Source organism: Dermacentor variabilis, chromosome 2, assembly GCF_050947875.1.
Source record: "Dermacentor variabilis isolate Ectoservices chromosome 2, ASM5094787v1, whole genome shotgun sequence".
Lineage (NCBI taxonomy): Eukaryota > Metazoa > Arthropoda > Arachnida > Ixodida > Ixodidae > Dermacentor > Dermacentor variabilis.
Window position 1 is genome coordinate 187,650,158 of NC_134569.1, and position 15,166 is coordinate 187,665,323.

Here is a 15,166-nt window from a genome sequence, read left to right on the forward strand (position 1 = left end):
CGCTCCAAAAGCACACACCTGCAAGGCACCAATTGAGACAAGGTTTTCCGCATTCGTAGTGACCTCGAACAGTTGTCACGTGTTCACCCACTCAGAACGCCCATAAGGAACAGCGAACCTGTACTATGCTTGTACTTGTACTTCACAAGGCTTCATGTGTAGGCGCACGTCCGGCAGCGAGTACTACAAGCATACATTTCAGCGTGCGCTTTAGGCCAGATTACGATTCGCGCGGTGCAAAACTAACAAAAAACAGCACAAAAGTTCTTCATTTGTGCTGAGCACAAAAATGCAGCTTGTATTTTCGCTAAACGAAAAGAATTCCTTTCCTTCAACTCTCTACGAAAGCTATTGGCTATAGTTTCTTCAAGCAAATATATTTGCGCCATATTCGAATTCCTACACTTTCCCTAGAGTAGACGGTCTCATGTCTTCAAAGGTGCAAAGTGTGTTATGACGGAAAAAAGAGTATGAAAAGAGTACAGAAAACAGGCACTTTGTACGTCTTCCTCGCTTTCGTAATACGTCTTTCTTGCCCTGATTATTTAAAGAATGTTGCACTGGTATGAGACCAATTGGGTAATACCATATTGTTGAACCAGTGTTTCTGACACTGGTGTCCGGCCACTGCGTACCAAACAGATCCATCGTCGTGTGCAACATATTTTACTGTCTGCCAACCCAATTAAGGTGCAATCAATCGATAATATCGTTTTAACAGAGGATCTGTTACAGCTTGCGTTTCAGCTGTGCCCGGCGACCGCTCGAAACTCGGCGCAGCTATGCAAAGGGAAGTGCGGAAGATGACAGGCTAAGCGAGACTGGCGAAACAGGCAACGGCTAGGACCCTCCGTCGTGGCGTAGCTGTTTGGGTGAAAAGCCGCACAGTGGGGTATTGGCTACGCCTAGCAACGACCTATGCTTTGTCGTGCACGTGCAATCCTAGTTGAGCGACGCGGCGTCCACCGGCGGGATCACCGTCCGATCCACCGATATGGACAGACATAGGAAGGTGCTCTCTCCCGAAGAAGGAGCGACGGCGAAGGAGGAGGAGGTGACTAATGAAAGGTCGAGCGCGGCCGCGGCATTCGACAGGTCCTTCTCTGCCGTGCGCAGTTTCGAAAGATGGAATCCGCTAGCCTGTAGCGCCAGGGGGAGCTTGCGCGCGAATGCGGTCAAGGAGTCGGCGGTGGCGCCAACGGCCGCCTCCGCCGCAGCACCTGCTTACGCAACATGGCAGCGCTGGAGGTTACCTCAGTGACACAGCTGCTGGTAGACGTCGCAACCTACTGCCGCCACCACCTTGAACGTTCATGTTCGTGACCCCGTACATCCCCCAAATGCAGTTCGCAGTGGTTGCTCTTCGATTTGTCGTCCCGGATTGGCTGAGTACTGTACGCGTAGCTGCGTACACCAAAGCTCTTTGGCTAGTTCTGCTGTTTTATTGACCTCACCGCCACGTGACAGTAGTGCACTATAGAGCCGTCCCGCGGTGGAGCTGAAGCAGGCTTCAAGCACTCCCCATACGTGGGCCGATCTAGAAGATAGTGCGATACCGGGCCGACCCGCGGCGGAGGTGCCGTTCGCCATTAAGGGGCCCACATACACAGCTTCGCTTGGTCATCTTTCTGCAAGCAGTAGAAGGGCACTGAATTTTTTATTATTAACACAATAAATATTGTTACGTAGGAAGAATACTTTTCCCTAGCAATATACAGATACAAAGCAAGAAAAGTACTTACGGAAGGAGGGCTCAGGCTCAAATACCGGGGGGGTCTCCAATGCCTTGACAAGAAATGTAAAAAATACATTACAGTATATTGGCCGTCTTCAAAGCTCTACATACATTTGTCTACTCAGTTTTCGAAAAAGAAAGGAACTAACGCGCAAAAGCAACAAGAAGGAGTGACAAGGCAGCAAGATAAAATGCAATAAAAATTACATTGAATGAAAAAATGATGTATGCTTAATGCGGTCACTGCTTTCAAATTTTACAAGGCATATTTAACGACGTCTTTACAAGTTTTGTAAGGCGGTTTAATTAACAAGCGGGAACGTTACACGACACACAGGCATGTTGGTTGATCTAGCGTGGGGCACCGAGCGCACGAGATCTGCTCTCAAGTGAGGCGTTGAAGATGCGCCAGAAGTAGACGCCCGTCGTCTTCCTTACAACTTGCCCCCTGGGACGAGGGAGCTATTCTCAGAGGACGCGGGTGGTAGTAATGTTCGAGTTGCTGCAAGTGGACCATCCCAATTCCATGGCGCCTTAAGTCTGCGGACAGCGAGAGAGGCTCGACAAGGTAATTGAGAAGAGACGTCGGTTGCACGACGGGGTAGGTATCGTAGTACTTGGCTAGGAGTTTAGAGGAAAGACTGAGCGTGGTCATAAGCATACAGAAGAGAAGAGAAAGAGAAAAAGCAAGGATAGAAAGGCAGGGAGGTCAACCAGAAGAGCATCCGGTTTGCTACCCTACACTGGGGGTGGGGGAAAGGGGAATAGAAAGAGGAAAAGAGTAGAAGGTGAGCACTGAGTGCGTGTGGGCGGGACACTATGCGCAGGGACACTATAAGCGGTCTCGTAAGCCGGTGCACTTCAAGTATTGCACTAATGCACGATTCGCTTTTCGTTCCAGTGGCGGTTGTGGCCATGGTCCTAGTATCTTTGACTCGCTGAACGGTCTTAAAGGAGCACTGACACAAAAATTTGAAGTCGAGATAACTTGTGAGATCGATTTAGTTTGTCGCACACACATCGTCTATAAAATATCAGCGGCGAATATCGCTTAGAACATATTTAAAATCAATTTTAAAGTACGTGCGCCCAGCCAACCGCGAAACAGAGCACCTCGCGACATTGACATCAACCGGGATTGTAAATAGCCAAGAAAACGCTACGTCATGTGGCTGCGTCACGAATTTTCGTTGGCTGCCATGCGGCTTACATGTGCTCTTCTCCTCTGTTGTTGCTTGTTCTAGCTGCTGTACTCGTAGTGGGACGCGCCCCGTGTCGCTGCAACTGCAGTTTTTGTCGTGTCCATCGGGATATTTCCCACACTATCAGCTTGACTGCACTGCCACAACGTTCAACGCCGATTTGTTGTGTCTTACCATTGGTGGTGGCCGATGCGAGGGTTTTGTTGAGGTTCGTCCTCGCCATCGCCGGCCGCAATATCTGAGTCGCTAAGTGATTGGCCACGTCTAAAGCGCGAGACACATAGTACGATTTTCCGTGCCATCTGTAGTACGGCGCGTCGTGTGCGACTTGCCGCATGCGGCGATTCGGGACACATGGTACAATTGAGCGAGCGGCGGCCCAGAACCGGCGCCCCTGCGTGGAAGTTCGGAATCCTGCGTAACTTCGAACAGAAAGTGAAAGCAACCGTATTTGCACAGCTGTCTTGTTTGAAACAAACGATGACAATATAAACACGTCTATGCGAGCACTGTAGACGTGTTTCCGCAAGGCCGCGTTAGCAGTATCGGATCTGTTGACAGCCGCCGATGGCCAGGAGCCGGCAGGCATAGCTCGCTGGGCCATCGAATTCGACACCGGTTGCGCTTGTGACACGATCGCTTGCAGCTCGTATAACGAAGCGCCTATGTTAGTCGGCACAACGTGTACACAGTTATGTCACGCTTAAATTGCAGCACATTTGATTTCTTTGGCGCCAACAGAAGCGAACGAGCATGCCAAGCGAGCTTGCGATCGCTGGGAGACGATGTAGGCATAGCTCGCCGGCCGTCTATCCGGGGCCGAGGGTACTTGCGATGCGTCCACAGCTCGTAATATAGCGCCTAAATTCGTCAGCGCAATCAATGCCTGAACATTTATGTTTCTCTTAAGTGAAAATACGGTTAGCTTTCCCGGATCCGTTAGTAGCGATGAGTAAACAGGCCAGTCAGGCGAGCCGCTTCGTATACAGACGATTGCTGGCGCGTCTGCGCTTACCGCGTCCGAGTAGAACTCACGCCAATAATTTACTGTTTCGCACAACGTTTTTTAACTCGCACTCTTTCGAGGTCACTTATTCTAGGAGTTATTTCGTGTCAGAAACAAATTGTAACCCATTTATGCGCCGTCGTCAGCGGCGAAGGAGGCGCGCGTTTCGACCAGAAAAAAAAAACAGACATGATCGGAGCGGCGAGGCGCGCGCTCGCCGGCCCCGCCCCGCCGGGTCTACCAAGTCACCATGACGTTCACGCTACCGGCGCTCTCATTGGCTGCGGTCATTCGACCGATGCGGCAGTCGCACGACAATACGTCATGGCTTTTTGCGAACACGTGACCACTTTGTTTACACTCCCGTTTGCCCCATCTCGTTGCTCTCTGGAAACGAAACTACGACTGGTCGCTGCAAAAAAGACTGCAAATAATTACCTGTCGCGCTCTGAAGTAAATGAGGTTTCGTGCCGTTATTACTGGGTCATTAACTACTTATTAAAGCAGGAAAAACCACGTGGATTTTTTTTTTGTGTCAGTACTCCTTTAAGTCCAGTCGGTGTAAAGTTTCCCGCAGAGAGAGGCGTTGTACGTCGTAGCGGGGGCAGGTACACAATAAGTGCTCGGTGGTCTCCTCGCACCCATAGGAACCGCACATCGGGCTCTCGGCCATTCCAAACGATAAGAGTATGAGTTCGTGAAAGCTACTCCCAGCCACAGCAAGGTTGCTTCACCGCGGGAAACGCTAGATGGCAGTTGTAGCCGTAGCGTGGGGTCCAGTTTATATAATCGGCAGTCGTAGGCACTTGAACTCCAGAGATCTTGCGACTTTTTGCGTGCATGTAGGCGAAGTTCCCCAGCAGCGTCCGGCTTCGCCAAAGGTATTGAACGCGTCTGGGTATCTTCGTGGGCAGACCGGGCAGCCTTGTCAGCTAGGTTGTTGCCGACGATGCCACAGTGAGCAGGAATTCATCGAAATATGATGGTGTGCCCTCTTTCAAGAGCATGGTGGTGCGCTTCCCTGATGTCAGATGTCATCTGCTCGTAAGTTCTGTGACGTAATGCGCACTTGATGCTGTGAAGGGCTGCCTTAGAGTCACAAAATACGACCTATTTCTCTGTTGGCTCTTCGCTGACATACATCATAGCGGCATAGAGAGCCGCAAGCTCTGCCGCTGTAGATGTAGTCGTATGCGGCAATTTGAATGTAACTATAACCTTCTTGGCTGGAACGACGAATGCGGTAGTTGAGCTATAGTTGAGGGAGGGCGAACTATCGGTATATATATATATATGGTCCTGATACGTCTGGTGCAGTAATAGGAGCGTAAGTTGCTTCATAGCTGGCGATGGATGATTTGACTTTTTTGTAATTCCAGGAATAACAAAATTCACTTGAGGCTGTCGTAAACACCACAGGGGAGATGAAGGCTTCGTCGCCGGTGTAAAATATGACGGTATGCACTCTTTATGAGCGTTAATCACTCTTGAAAAGGTCGCTTGAGGTCTCTCGGCTGGTAAGGAGGCCAAATGATGGTCGGGGATTCTTGACAGATGGCGAATGTGCGCTCTGAGATAGTCGACAGCTACGTGTGTCTGGATCATATGGTCCCCAGCGATGGCAATTGTTGCGGCTGTTGACGTGCGCCGAGGCAGTCCTAAACACGTGCGTAGGTCTTGACCTTGTATGTTCTCCAAAGCGCGAAAGTTCGTCTTGCATGCATTTGACAACACTGGTAGACTGTAACGTAGGAGTCCGAGAAACAGTACCCTGTAGAGCTGCATCATAGAACGGACTGGTGTACCCCAGTTTTTCCAGCAGAGAAATTTAAAGACCTGAGCAATGGCAACCAATTTATTCTTTACATAGACGCAGTCGGGGCTCCACGAGAGGTTGCGGTCAATGATTACACTCAGAAAGCGATGTGTCTTAGCATAGGATACAGCTTCACCATTGATTGAAACAGGATACGATGTCATTTGTTTGCGCGTAAAGCCAACCAATGCGCACTTTTCAGTAGACACGCTGAGGTCTTGTTCTCGAAGATAAGATGCTGTCATGGTTGCCGCCCGCTGAAGCCTGGCTCGTACCTGAGGGCGATTCACTGCAGAAGCCCAGATGCAAATGTCGTCGGCGTATATTGAGACGTGAACTGACTGCGGTAGGTACTGAATGGGGCTCACTGAATGGGGCTCAACACCCCACCCTGCGGCACACCACGGCAGGTGTAATGTTCCGAAGTTGGACCATCTTCAGTCTGTAAGAAAAAGCAACTCTCAGTCAAATAGTCCCGAATCCATTTATACATCCGGCCACCAACTCCAACAGCCTCGAGTGAGTTCAGTATGGCCTCATGGGCGACGTTGTCGTATGCTCCTTTTATATCTAGAAAAAGTGCCGCTGATAGGCGCTTGAGGCTTTTTTGATTTTGGACCCAGGTTACGATGTCAATGACATTGTCAATGGACGAGCGACCTCGACGAAAGCCTGTCATGGCGTCCAGGTAGATGTTGAATCGCTCTAGGTACCATTCCAAGCGAGCAAGAATCATTCTTTCCATCACTTTACCCACGCAGATGGAAAGCGCAATCGGACGATATGATGAGAGCTCAAGCGGAGACTTTCCAGGTTTCAGAATGGGGATCAAGCGTATCGTTTTCCATTGCCGAATGCCGAAGAATGACGCCGTTCTGCCAAGACTCGTTGTAGTAGCTGAGCAGCTCATCACGCGCGTCATGTCCAAGGTGGCATAGGGCAGCATACGTGATGCCATCAGGCCCTGGTGACGAAGAACGCCTGCAAGTCGCACGTTCACGTTCATTTCTGGTACACGTGCCTCAGGGATGTCATTCAATGCTGCGTCAGTAATGATGGCTACGGACCCAGCAACCCGTGCACAGAACTCTTCGGCCGCTTGAAGTTCCGAGCGGAGTTGGTAGAGGGCCAGAGCAGCAAATGGCTTCCTTTGATGCGGAGATGAGCGAAGGCCCCTAACCGTTCGCCATATGTGCGAGAGCGATTTTCGGGGATCAAGCGACTGACAGAAAGTTTTCCATCGCTTGCCTTCCAATTTATCCAAACGACGCTGGACTTTTTTCTGTATGCGTCATGAAGCCCTTAGATCCAAGACGCACTTCGTACGCCGATACCTCCTCTCCGCCTGTCGGCGTGCCGCACGCAGCCTCTCCAGTTCCATATCCAAGTCTGTTTGCCTTGCTGACCTTGTGAGCAAGCAGATGGATGTTTTCAATGCCTCTGCGATTGCATCTTCGATAGTGTGTGAAAGGCCTTCCCGACATGCGTCATCCATATCCTTCTTAAACTTTGTCCAATCAACTGTACGCAAGACAGTAGAGCAACGTTGCTCAACTCCTCTAATCTTTATGTATGTTGGAATGTGGTCGCTTCCATGCGTTTCAATGTCCGTAAACCAGTGGATGCTAGGGGCAAAGCGCCGTGACACCAAAGTTAAATCCAAGCAGCTGCTATAGGTCGTGCCTCGCGAAAACATAGGGTTGCCGTCATTCACACAGCACAAATCATGGTTGGCAGCAAAGGAGGCGAGACTCCTGCCTTTGGAATCAATTTTAGTGCTTCCCCATAGCTGGTGAGGCGCCTTGAAGTCACCTGTGATAACCCAGGGGCCATTGTTCATCAGTAATATTTTCTTGAGTCGTTCGCCGTCAAAATGACCCGCTGGGGATATGTAGGCTCCAATTAGCGTAAATGACACATCCTCCTTTAGGATATTGAGGCAGACATATTGGTTGTCGTCATAAGGCTCTACCGCATTAGCGACGTATGTTAAGTCCGTGCGGATGTAGATGACTACTTTCGTGCTCGCACCGCATGTGGACGAGACGAAACATTCGTAACCGGACAGTCTGAGTGGAGCTGGTGTATTTGGTTCGCAAATGAGCAGTATAGGAAAGCGATTTGTGAAAATGAATTGGCCAAAGTCTGTTATACGGGTCCTTAGACCCCTAGCATTCCACTGAAAGATCGACGCACTTTTAACCTCGCTGCGGAAGGGGACTATTGGTCGAGCCATGATGTTTAAACGATGTTAGCAAGCACTGAATTTAGTGCATCCAGTATTTGCAGAGCACTTCGAGCTGCTGGGGTTTGCAGCTTGTTCAGTATGATGCGCACTGTATTAATTAGCGAGTGCAGCATATCAGCCACCTTCCTGTCTTGGTCGCATAAATCACTGACAGTAGACGTCGGGGGTTGTCCAGAAAAATTTTGCTGTGATTCTGTCGTTGGATGCTGTCGTTTCAGTAGAGCCGGCCAAGATTCTGCAGATGTGGTCTTCTCAGTGGCCTTGTTCTTCGAGGTCCTTTCCACAAAGTCTGGCCTGGGTGGCAGTGGAGCAGGCGGTGGTGTAGGAAGTGGCATGCGCGTCGCAGAGACAACACCCTTCCTTGAGGAGCGCCGGCGACAGAAACGTCGCTTCCTGATTTTATCGGTGACTTCACGATGAGATGAATGATTTCTCGCCACCTCTTCTAAGATAGCCATCTCCTTCTTAATATGCGGGCATTTCTTCGATGAAGCTTAGTGCGACCCTCCGCTGTTTGAACACTTCAGTACAGTCGCACCACATTTATCTGCAGTGTGTGGCTCGGCGCAACGGGGGCATGCTGCCTGATTTTCGCAGACGCTGCTCACGTGCCCCAGTTTCATGCATTTGCGGCACGGAAGAGGTTTCGCAATGAAAGGCCGCACTGCAGGTCTGAAGTGTCCCACCTTAACATGCGAGGGTATATATTTACCCTTGAATGCAATCTTCACGCAGCGTGAACTGCCTAGCCGCTTAACATCAACAGTGACCTTATCATTGGCTGGCTTAATAAGAATCGGCAAGTCGTTATTAAGGATGGCGATGTCTACGTCGTAGATAATGCCGGTGACTACGTCAGATCCAAGAGGGATGTAAGAGCGCACCTGAATGCCATCGATGTCCATCACGCTGCGTAGAGTGGTCAGAACAGGTACATGCTGGACATCAACCGCCAGTAGATTTTTACGGCTGTTGACTCGAATGTCTCACATTTCATTTGGCACCAGGGCTTCCAGTGACATCGACACAGATTGCCTGTTGAGTAGCTTCATGTTGACGGTGGGAAGCAGAGGCAAAAATATGATGGTATTGGCGTCCGGCCGCTGCGTGTGCCTTACTGTTTGCGTGCTTGACGATGAGGACGTCCTGGTGTTTCTTCTCTTCGCTCTGCGTCACTGCACCAGCTGGAAGTCGTCATCGGAAATGTCCTCACTGCTGAGAGAGTAGACATGGATGTCCTCGCTGTCGCTGTCGCTCTACTGACCAATCCGCTTCCTGGAGCCGGCCGCCGCTGACGCCGCCATCGCCGGCAGACGTGCGGGTTCGTCCACTTCCATCACGATCGAGCAGGGAGCGAGGACTAGCGGATGAACTTAGATTTTCGCAGAAATAAACGGGAGCTAGAAAAAACAGCGCTGTATCAAAAGCATACAGAGCCACACTAAAGAGTGCGGTTCTTATGATCATGTGGTTCGGTTGTCATCACGACGGAACTTTTCGTGCCATTGGTCTTCAGTCGTAAAATAGTGCGCTAGCAGGCAGTGTTCCTCGGCGTATCTGGAAGCTTCAGACAGTGGCGTGTACGCGGATGGGTCACGTCGGCAGGGGAGAACCGTGCCAAGGGTGCTGGAAGGTTTGTGAACATATGCGAGGAACAATGAGGAAAAGCCAGTCGCATACGGTAAAACAAAGTCCTTGTTAGTGAGGTCGGACTCAATGTGTACGGATAGGATAGCGCTCAAAGTGCGATTGAATTGCTCAATCATGCCGTTAGTCTGCGGGTGATAGGCAGTAGTGGAAGACACATCCTCTATCACGAGAAATTCCCCGGGCGCGCCATGGCGAAGTACGAGGTGTCGCAAAAGGAGCGACGCAAGGTCGCAGGCTGTGGCGGATGGTAGGGCAGCTGTTTCTGCATAACACGTCAGGTGGTCTACGGTAAGAACAGCCCAGCGGGGGTGCGGGATTGGCTGTAAGGGACCACAAGGGCGGCAAATAGGAGAGTCACTTACACTTTTATTGGCAAATGAGCTGATGTACTTCTGCAGAAAACAGTGCATCCCATACCAATAAAAGTGTAAGTGAAGACTGGTGTACGTTTTTAAGAGGCCAGCGTGGGCTCATTGTAGATCTGCATGGAAAGCTGAGGAAACATCGGCGCGGAGGTGGCGAGGGATGACGAACAACCCCTTGTGACCATTGGAAGCGTATAGTTGCGGCGATATAGGAGTCCATCCCGTCCCGCAAAGTGAGAAGCTTGACAGCGGAGAGAACGTAAGGGCGAGTCGCCGAGATGTCCGATAAGCAATCCAAAAAGAGCCGCAATCCACGGATCATTACGCTGCTCCACCGCCATATTGATGAGCTCTGGTTATGAAATCACCGAGTCAATGGCAGAAAGGCAAATCGTGTCACTAGCCATGGGGGAGCGAGACAGAGCTTCTGCGTAGGTGCGTTTGTTGCCCGACCAATAGACAACGCGCATGTCGATGTCTTGTAACCGAATGATCCAGCTGGCGAGGCGGCCTGATGGGTCTTTCAATGTCGACAGCCAACATAGGGCGTGATCGTCGGTAAAGTCATTGAAGGGAGGGCCGCGCAGGCATGGTAGAAATTTTCCATGGCCAAACTGTAGCTAAGCACTCCTTTCAGTTACGCAGTAATTAGATTTGGCCTTGGTTATTGTTGTGCTGGCGTAGGCTACTACGTATTCGCCGTATCAACTTTTGCGCTCAGCGATCACAGCACCACGTCCAACACTGCTGACGCCCGTGCGAACTTCAGTGGGAGCCATGGCATCAAATTGGCGCAGTACGTGCGGCGTTGTCAGCCGATGGTGAAATGTTGTAATCGCGTCGTCACAAGCTCGGTGGGGACCAGGTAGAAAGGGCGGTGTCACCTCGCAGAAGTTGAGTTAACAAAGCAAAAGTAGGAACAAAATTTCTGATAAAACTGCGAAAGTATGAACAGAGCACGATGAAGCTTCGAAGTTTCTTCAGGGTCGTTGGTTTCGGGATATCGGTCCCAGCGAGAAGTGTATAAGAATCGAATAAAACGCTGCCTTTGGAAACCACGGGTCCGAGTATCGTTACTTGCTTGTCCCGAAAGCGACATTTCTTTATGTTGTGTTGGAGGCCTGCGTTAGTCAAGCACTGTGAGACCTGCTCGAGACGGCACAGATGAAAACGGAAGTCAGGGGACAAGACGACAACGTCATCAAGGTAACATAAGCATGCCTTCGATTTTAGAGCACAAATGATATTTCCCATCATCCGTTCAAAAGTAGCAGAATTATAGCAAAGACCAAGCGGCATAATGTTAAATTCACACAGGCCGTCTGGTGTTACAGAAGCTCATTTTGGGTGATCGGCTGCTACCATGCCACTTTCCAATAGCCGCAACGTAAGTCGAGTGAGGAAAAGCGCTCCGCGCCTTGCAAAGAATCGAGGGCGTCTTCAATGCGCGGCAAAGGATAGACGTATCTAGGCGTTATCCTGTTAAGGCAGCGATAGTCTACGCTAAACCGGATGGATACATCCCTTTTCTTCACAAGGACTACAAGGGACGCCGAGGGACTATATGAAGGCTGAACAACTCCGCACTGAAGTATATTGCTGGCTTGGTCTTCAATACCACGGGGTTCTGTGGGTGGCACGCGATAAGGTCGCTGGGGCCGCGAAGTATGGGCACCCGTAACGACCCCGTGATACACCGCCGATGTGGGGCCCAAAGTCGCTTGTTTGCAACCGAACGTAGAGGAGCACTTGCGAAGCACGTTGAGAAGCTGGGAACGTTGTGCGAGGCTCAGGTTGGTACCCATATAACTGTCGAAGACGTGCAGCCGAGGCGGCTACAAGCCAATGTACTGATCTCGAAGCCGGTGCGACCAAGAGGGACGTCGAAGATGGTCGTAGAGTCGATGCGCTCAAGAAGTCCAAACACTCACCACAGTGCAAGGTGAGAGGCAAGGCATAATCGTTGGAGACAAGCATATCAGTGGAGCTCCCGTTCATAGTGATGACAGCGAAGGGAAGAGAACATCGTCGATGAACAAAAATTGGCGACGTTGTAAAAAGAGGAGTGGTATCTATAACGCCCTTGGAGCAGGGAGTTGAAATAACAGATGAGTGCGGAGGTATCGTAGAGTCGTCAGCAACAAGAAGCTTGGCAACGGAATTAGCATCATCAATTTGGGCGTTAGGAACTGGAAAGAATTCGACTTCAGTGCAGGAACAGTCAATGACGGCCTTGTGATAAGAAAGGAAGTCCCGCCCCAAGACATTGTCGCAAAACAATTTACACAGAACAGCCAATTCGACTGTGTATGACAGTTCTTGAATCGTGATGCGGGTAGTGCATGCAGCAACAGTGGTAATGTGCTGTGGGCTTGCTGTACACGGCGACAGGGCGGACAAGGGTGTCATCATTTTGGAGCGAGCGATAAAGTCCTTTGCTAATTGCACAAACGGCTGCTCCTGTATCGACTAGCGCATGTGCAACAATTCCATCTACAGATACTTCAATAACCTTCGTCGGAGAATAGCGAGACGTTGTGCTGTTCAACGCAGACGCAGACGTAGGGTGACGAAGGTTGGTCAGCTTGGGGAAGGCATGAGTGACGGCGACAGAACCATGTCAAATAAACAGGGATGCCCCGATATAAGCATATTTGGTGGTTGTCGGGACTGCGCCATTGTCCAGTGTTAGCTGGTAGCCTGGTTGCAAACGCGGTCGGACGTTAGTACAGCGGGCTGTGGTGGTAAGAACGTCTGTGGCACAGTCCGCGCTACAAGTTCAGCGTATGTCATAAGTACAGACGCCGGCGGGAGTGCACGCGGGGTCTGAATAGCCTCCCAGACTTGCTCCTTTATCAAATGTCGAAGGTTTGGAGCCAAATATGTCTCAGAGGTTGGAGCGGCAGTGTGTATAAACAGCTGCCGACCGACTTCGGTAGGGATGGATGGATGGATGGAGTAACTTTATAGAAAGGTCCTGCGAGCTACGGGGCGCAAGGTCCCATAGAGCGGGCTACTCCCACATTGGGACCGGGAGTTGTAACTCCCTGGCCGCATCGTGGGCTCGCTTGACGGCCCAGAGCTGCTCCACCAGGTCCGTGCTGCGTAATGCGTCTTGTAGCCTGGCGGAGTCTTGATCACTGTTTGCGTGGGTCCGACCACACGGCCAGAGCAAGTGATGTACGTCTAGTGTGCTATGGCAATTTTCGCAATATGATGTTTTGTATAGGTCAGGCATGTAGTGGTGTAGTCTGTTCTGCGTGGGGTACGTATTTGTTTGAAGCATTCTGAACGTCAGGGCTTGAGGCCTGGTGAGCTTATTGTGAGGTGTGCTGTATATTCTGCGGTCTAGATAAAAGTGCTTTATGATCTCGTTATATGTGGAGGGAGGGTCCCGATTCTCGCTGGGATGGTCACGACCAGAATAGGGGGCGTCGCGGAAGGTTAGGTCTCGCGCGCTCCTGTGAGCCATCTCATTGAGATTGCGAGGGGCGTCCTCGATCTCTCCGAGGTGTGCCGGGAACCAGCAGATGGTGTGATGCTGCAGCGGTGCGGATCTATTGATTATTTGTAGTGCTTGTCTTGCAACTGCTCCTTTCTGAAAGGCTTTGACGGCCGAGAGTGAATCGCTGTAGACGTGGGTGGTGGTCGGGTCGGTGAGCGCGAGTGCGATGGCAACCTGTTCTGCTATCTCGGACTTGTGGGTCTTGACTGTGAGAGCGTTTCTCACTTGACCTTGCTTATTGATCGTGGTGGCAACGAAGGCCTTCCTGGTTGGGTACTGTGCCGCGTCAACGAAACAGGCTAGGATCTTCTTATCACGTATTTCGCGCAGGATGAACGATCCGCGTGCCAGCCTTCTGGGTTGATGGTGCGCGGGGTTCATGTTCCGCGGCAATGGGCGAACCGTGTAAAAGTTGCGTGTGTCCGTCGGAACGCTTTGATATAGATTCTCGATTACTGTGGTGTCATGACCTAGTTTGGCTAGGATGTCTCTACCCGGTTTGGTTCCAGAGAGTCTTGTCCATTGAGCCCGTTCTTGAGCTTCGGCGATTTCTTCAAGTGTGTTGTGTACCCCCAGTTGCAGCAGGAGCTCTGTCTCGGTGTTCTTGGGGATTCCCAGCGCTAGTTTGACTAGCTTCCTCAGTTGTACATTGAGTTTGTCCTTCTCCGCTTTCTTCCATCTGTGCATGGTCGCCTCGTAGGTGAAGTGGCGTAGCGCAAAGGCGTGTGTTAGCTTGAGAAGATTTTCTTCCTTAAGGCCGTGTTGTCTGTTGGCTACGCGTCGTATGAGATTCAATGCATTATTCGACTTTGTCACGATCTTCTCCACTGTAGCGGCGTTAGAGCCGTTGCTTTCAATGAACATCCCAAGGACACTGATTTTGCTGACGTGTGGAATGGTTCCTCCGTCTTTTGTTCTGAGAGTAATGACGTGTGTGTCTGATTTCGTTCTTTGGTTTGGGACCGCTCCTCGATGGTTTGTAGACGAGGAGGTCCGACTTCGCAGGCGAACATCGCAGGCCGGTGGGAGCGAGGTATTCCTCGATCACGTCGATCGCTTCCTGCAGAGCGCTTTCAATTGATCCCAGGCTACCTCCGGGGACCCAGAGCGTTACGTCATCGGCGTATATCGTGTATTTGACGTACTCAATTTGATCCAGTTTCTTGCCTAGGCAGGCTAGCGCAAGGTTAAAAGCGTCGGAGAGATGACAGAACCTTGCGGGGTGCCCCTGCCTCCGAGTTTGTATTTCTGGGACTTGATTTCCCCTAGACGGAGGGTGGCCGTTCTGTCGCTCAGGAACGATTTTGTATAAGCGTAGAGTCTCGTGCCGAGGTCGAGGTTGGAGATCGTGTCGAGTATGTAGTCGTGTGACAAATTATCGAATGCCTTTTCGAGGTCTAGCCCTAGGATTACTCTCGCGTCTCTCGTGTCTGCGTCAATGACCTGATGCTTGAGGAGCTTCATGGCGTCTTGGGTGGATAGCCCGGGTCTAAAGCCGATCATTGCTGCGGGGTAGACATCTTTATCTTCGAGATGTTTCGAGAGCCTGTTTAGGACCGCGTGCTCGGCTACCTTGCCGACGCAAGACGTCAGCGAGATAGGTCTGAAGTTATTGATGTTGGGCGCCTTGCCAGGCTTT

The 15,166-nt window shown here is 50.9% G+C and overlaps 1 protein-coding gene across 2 annotated transcripts in view; it reads left to right on the plus strand.

Annotated features, from left to right (window-relative positions):
* Positions 1–15,166, plus strand: part of LOC142571110 (uncharacterized) — a 119,389-nt gene that overhangs the window by 97,757 nt on the left and 6,466 nt on the right. The window lies entirely within an intron of this gene.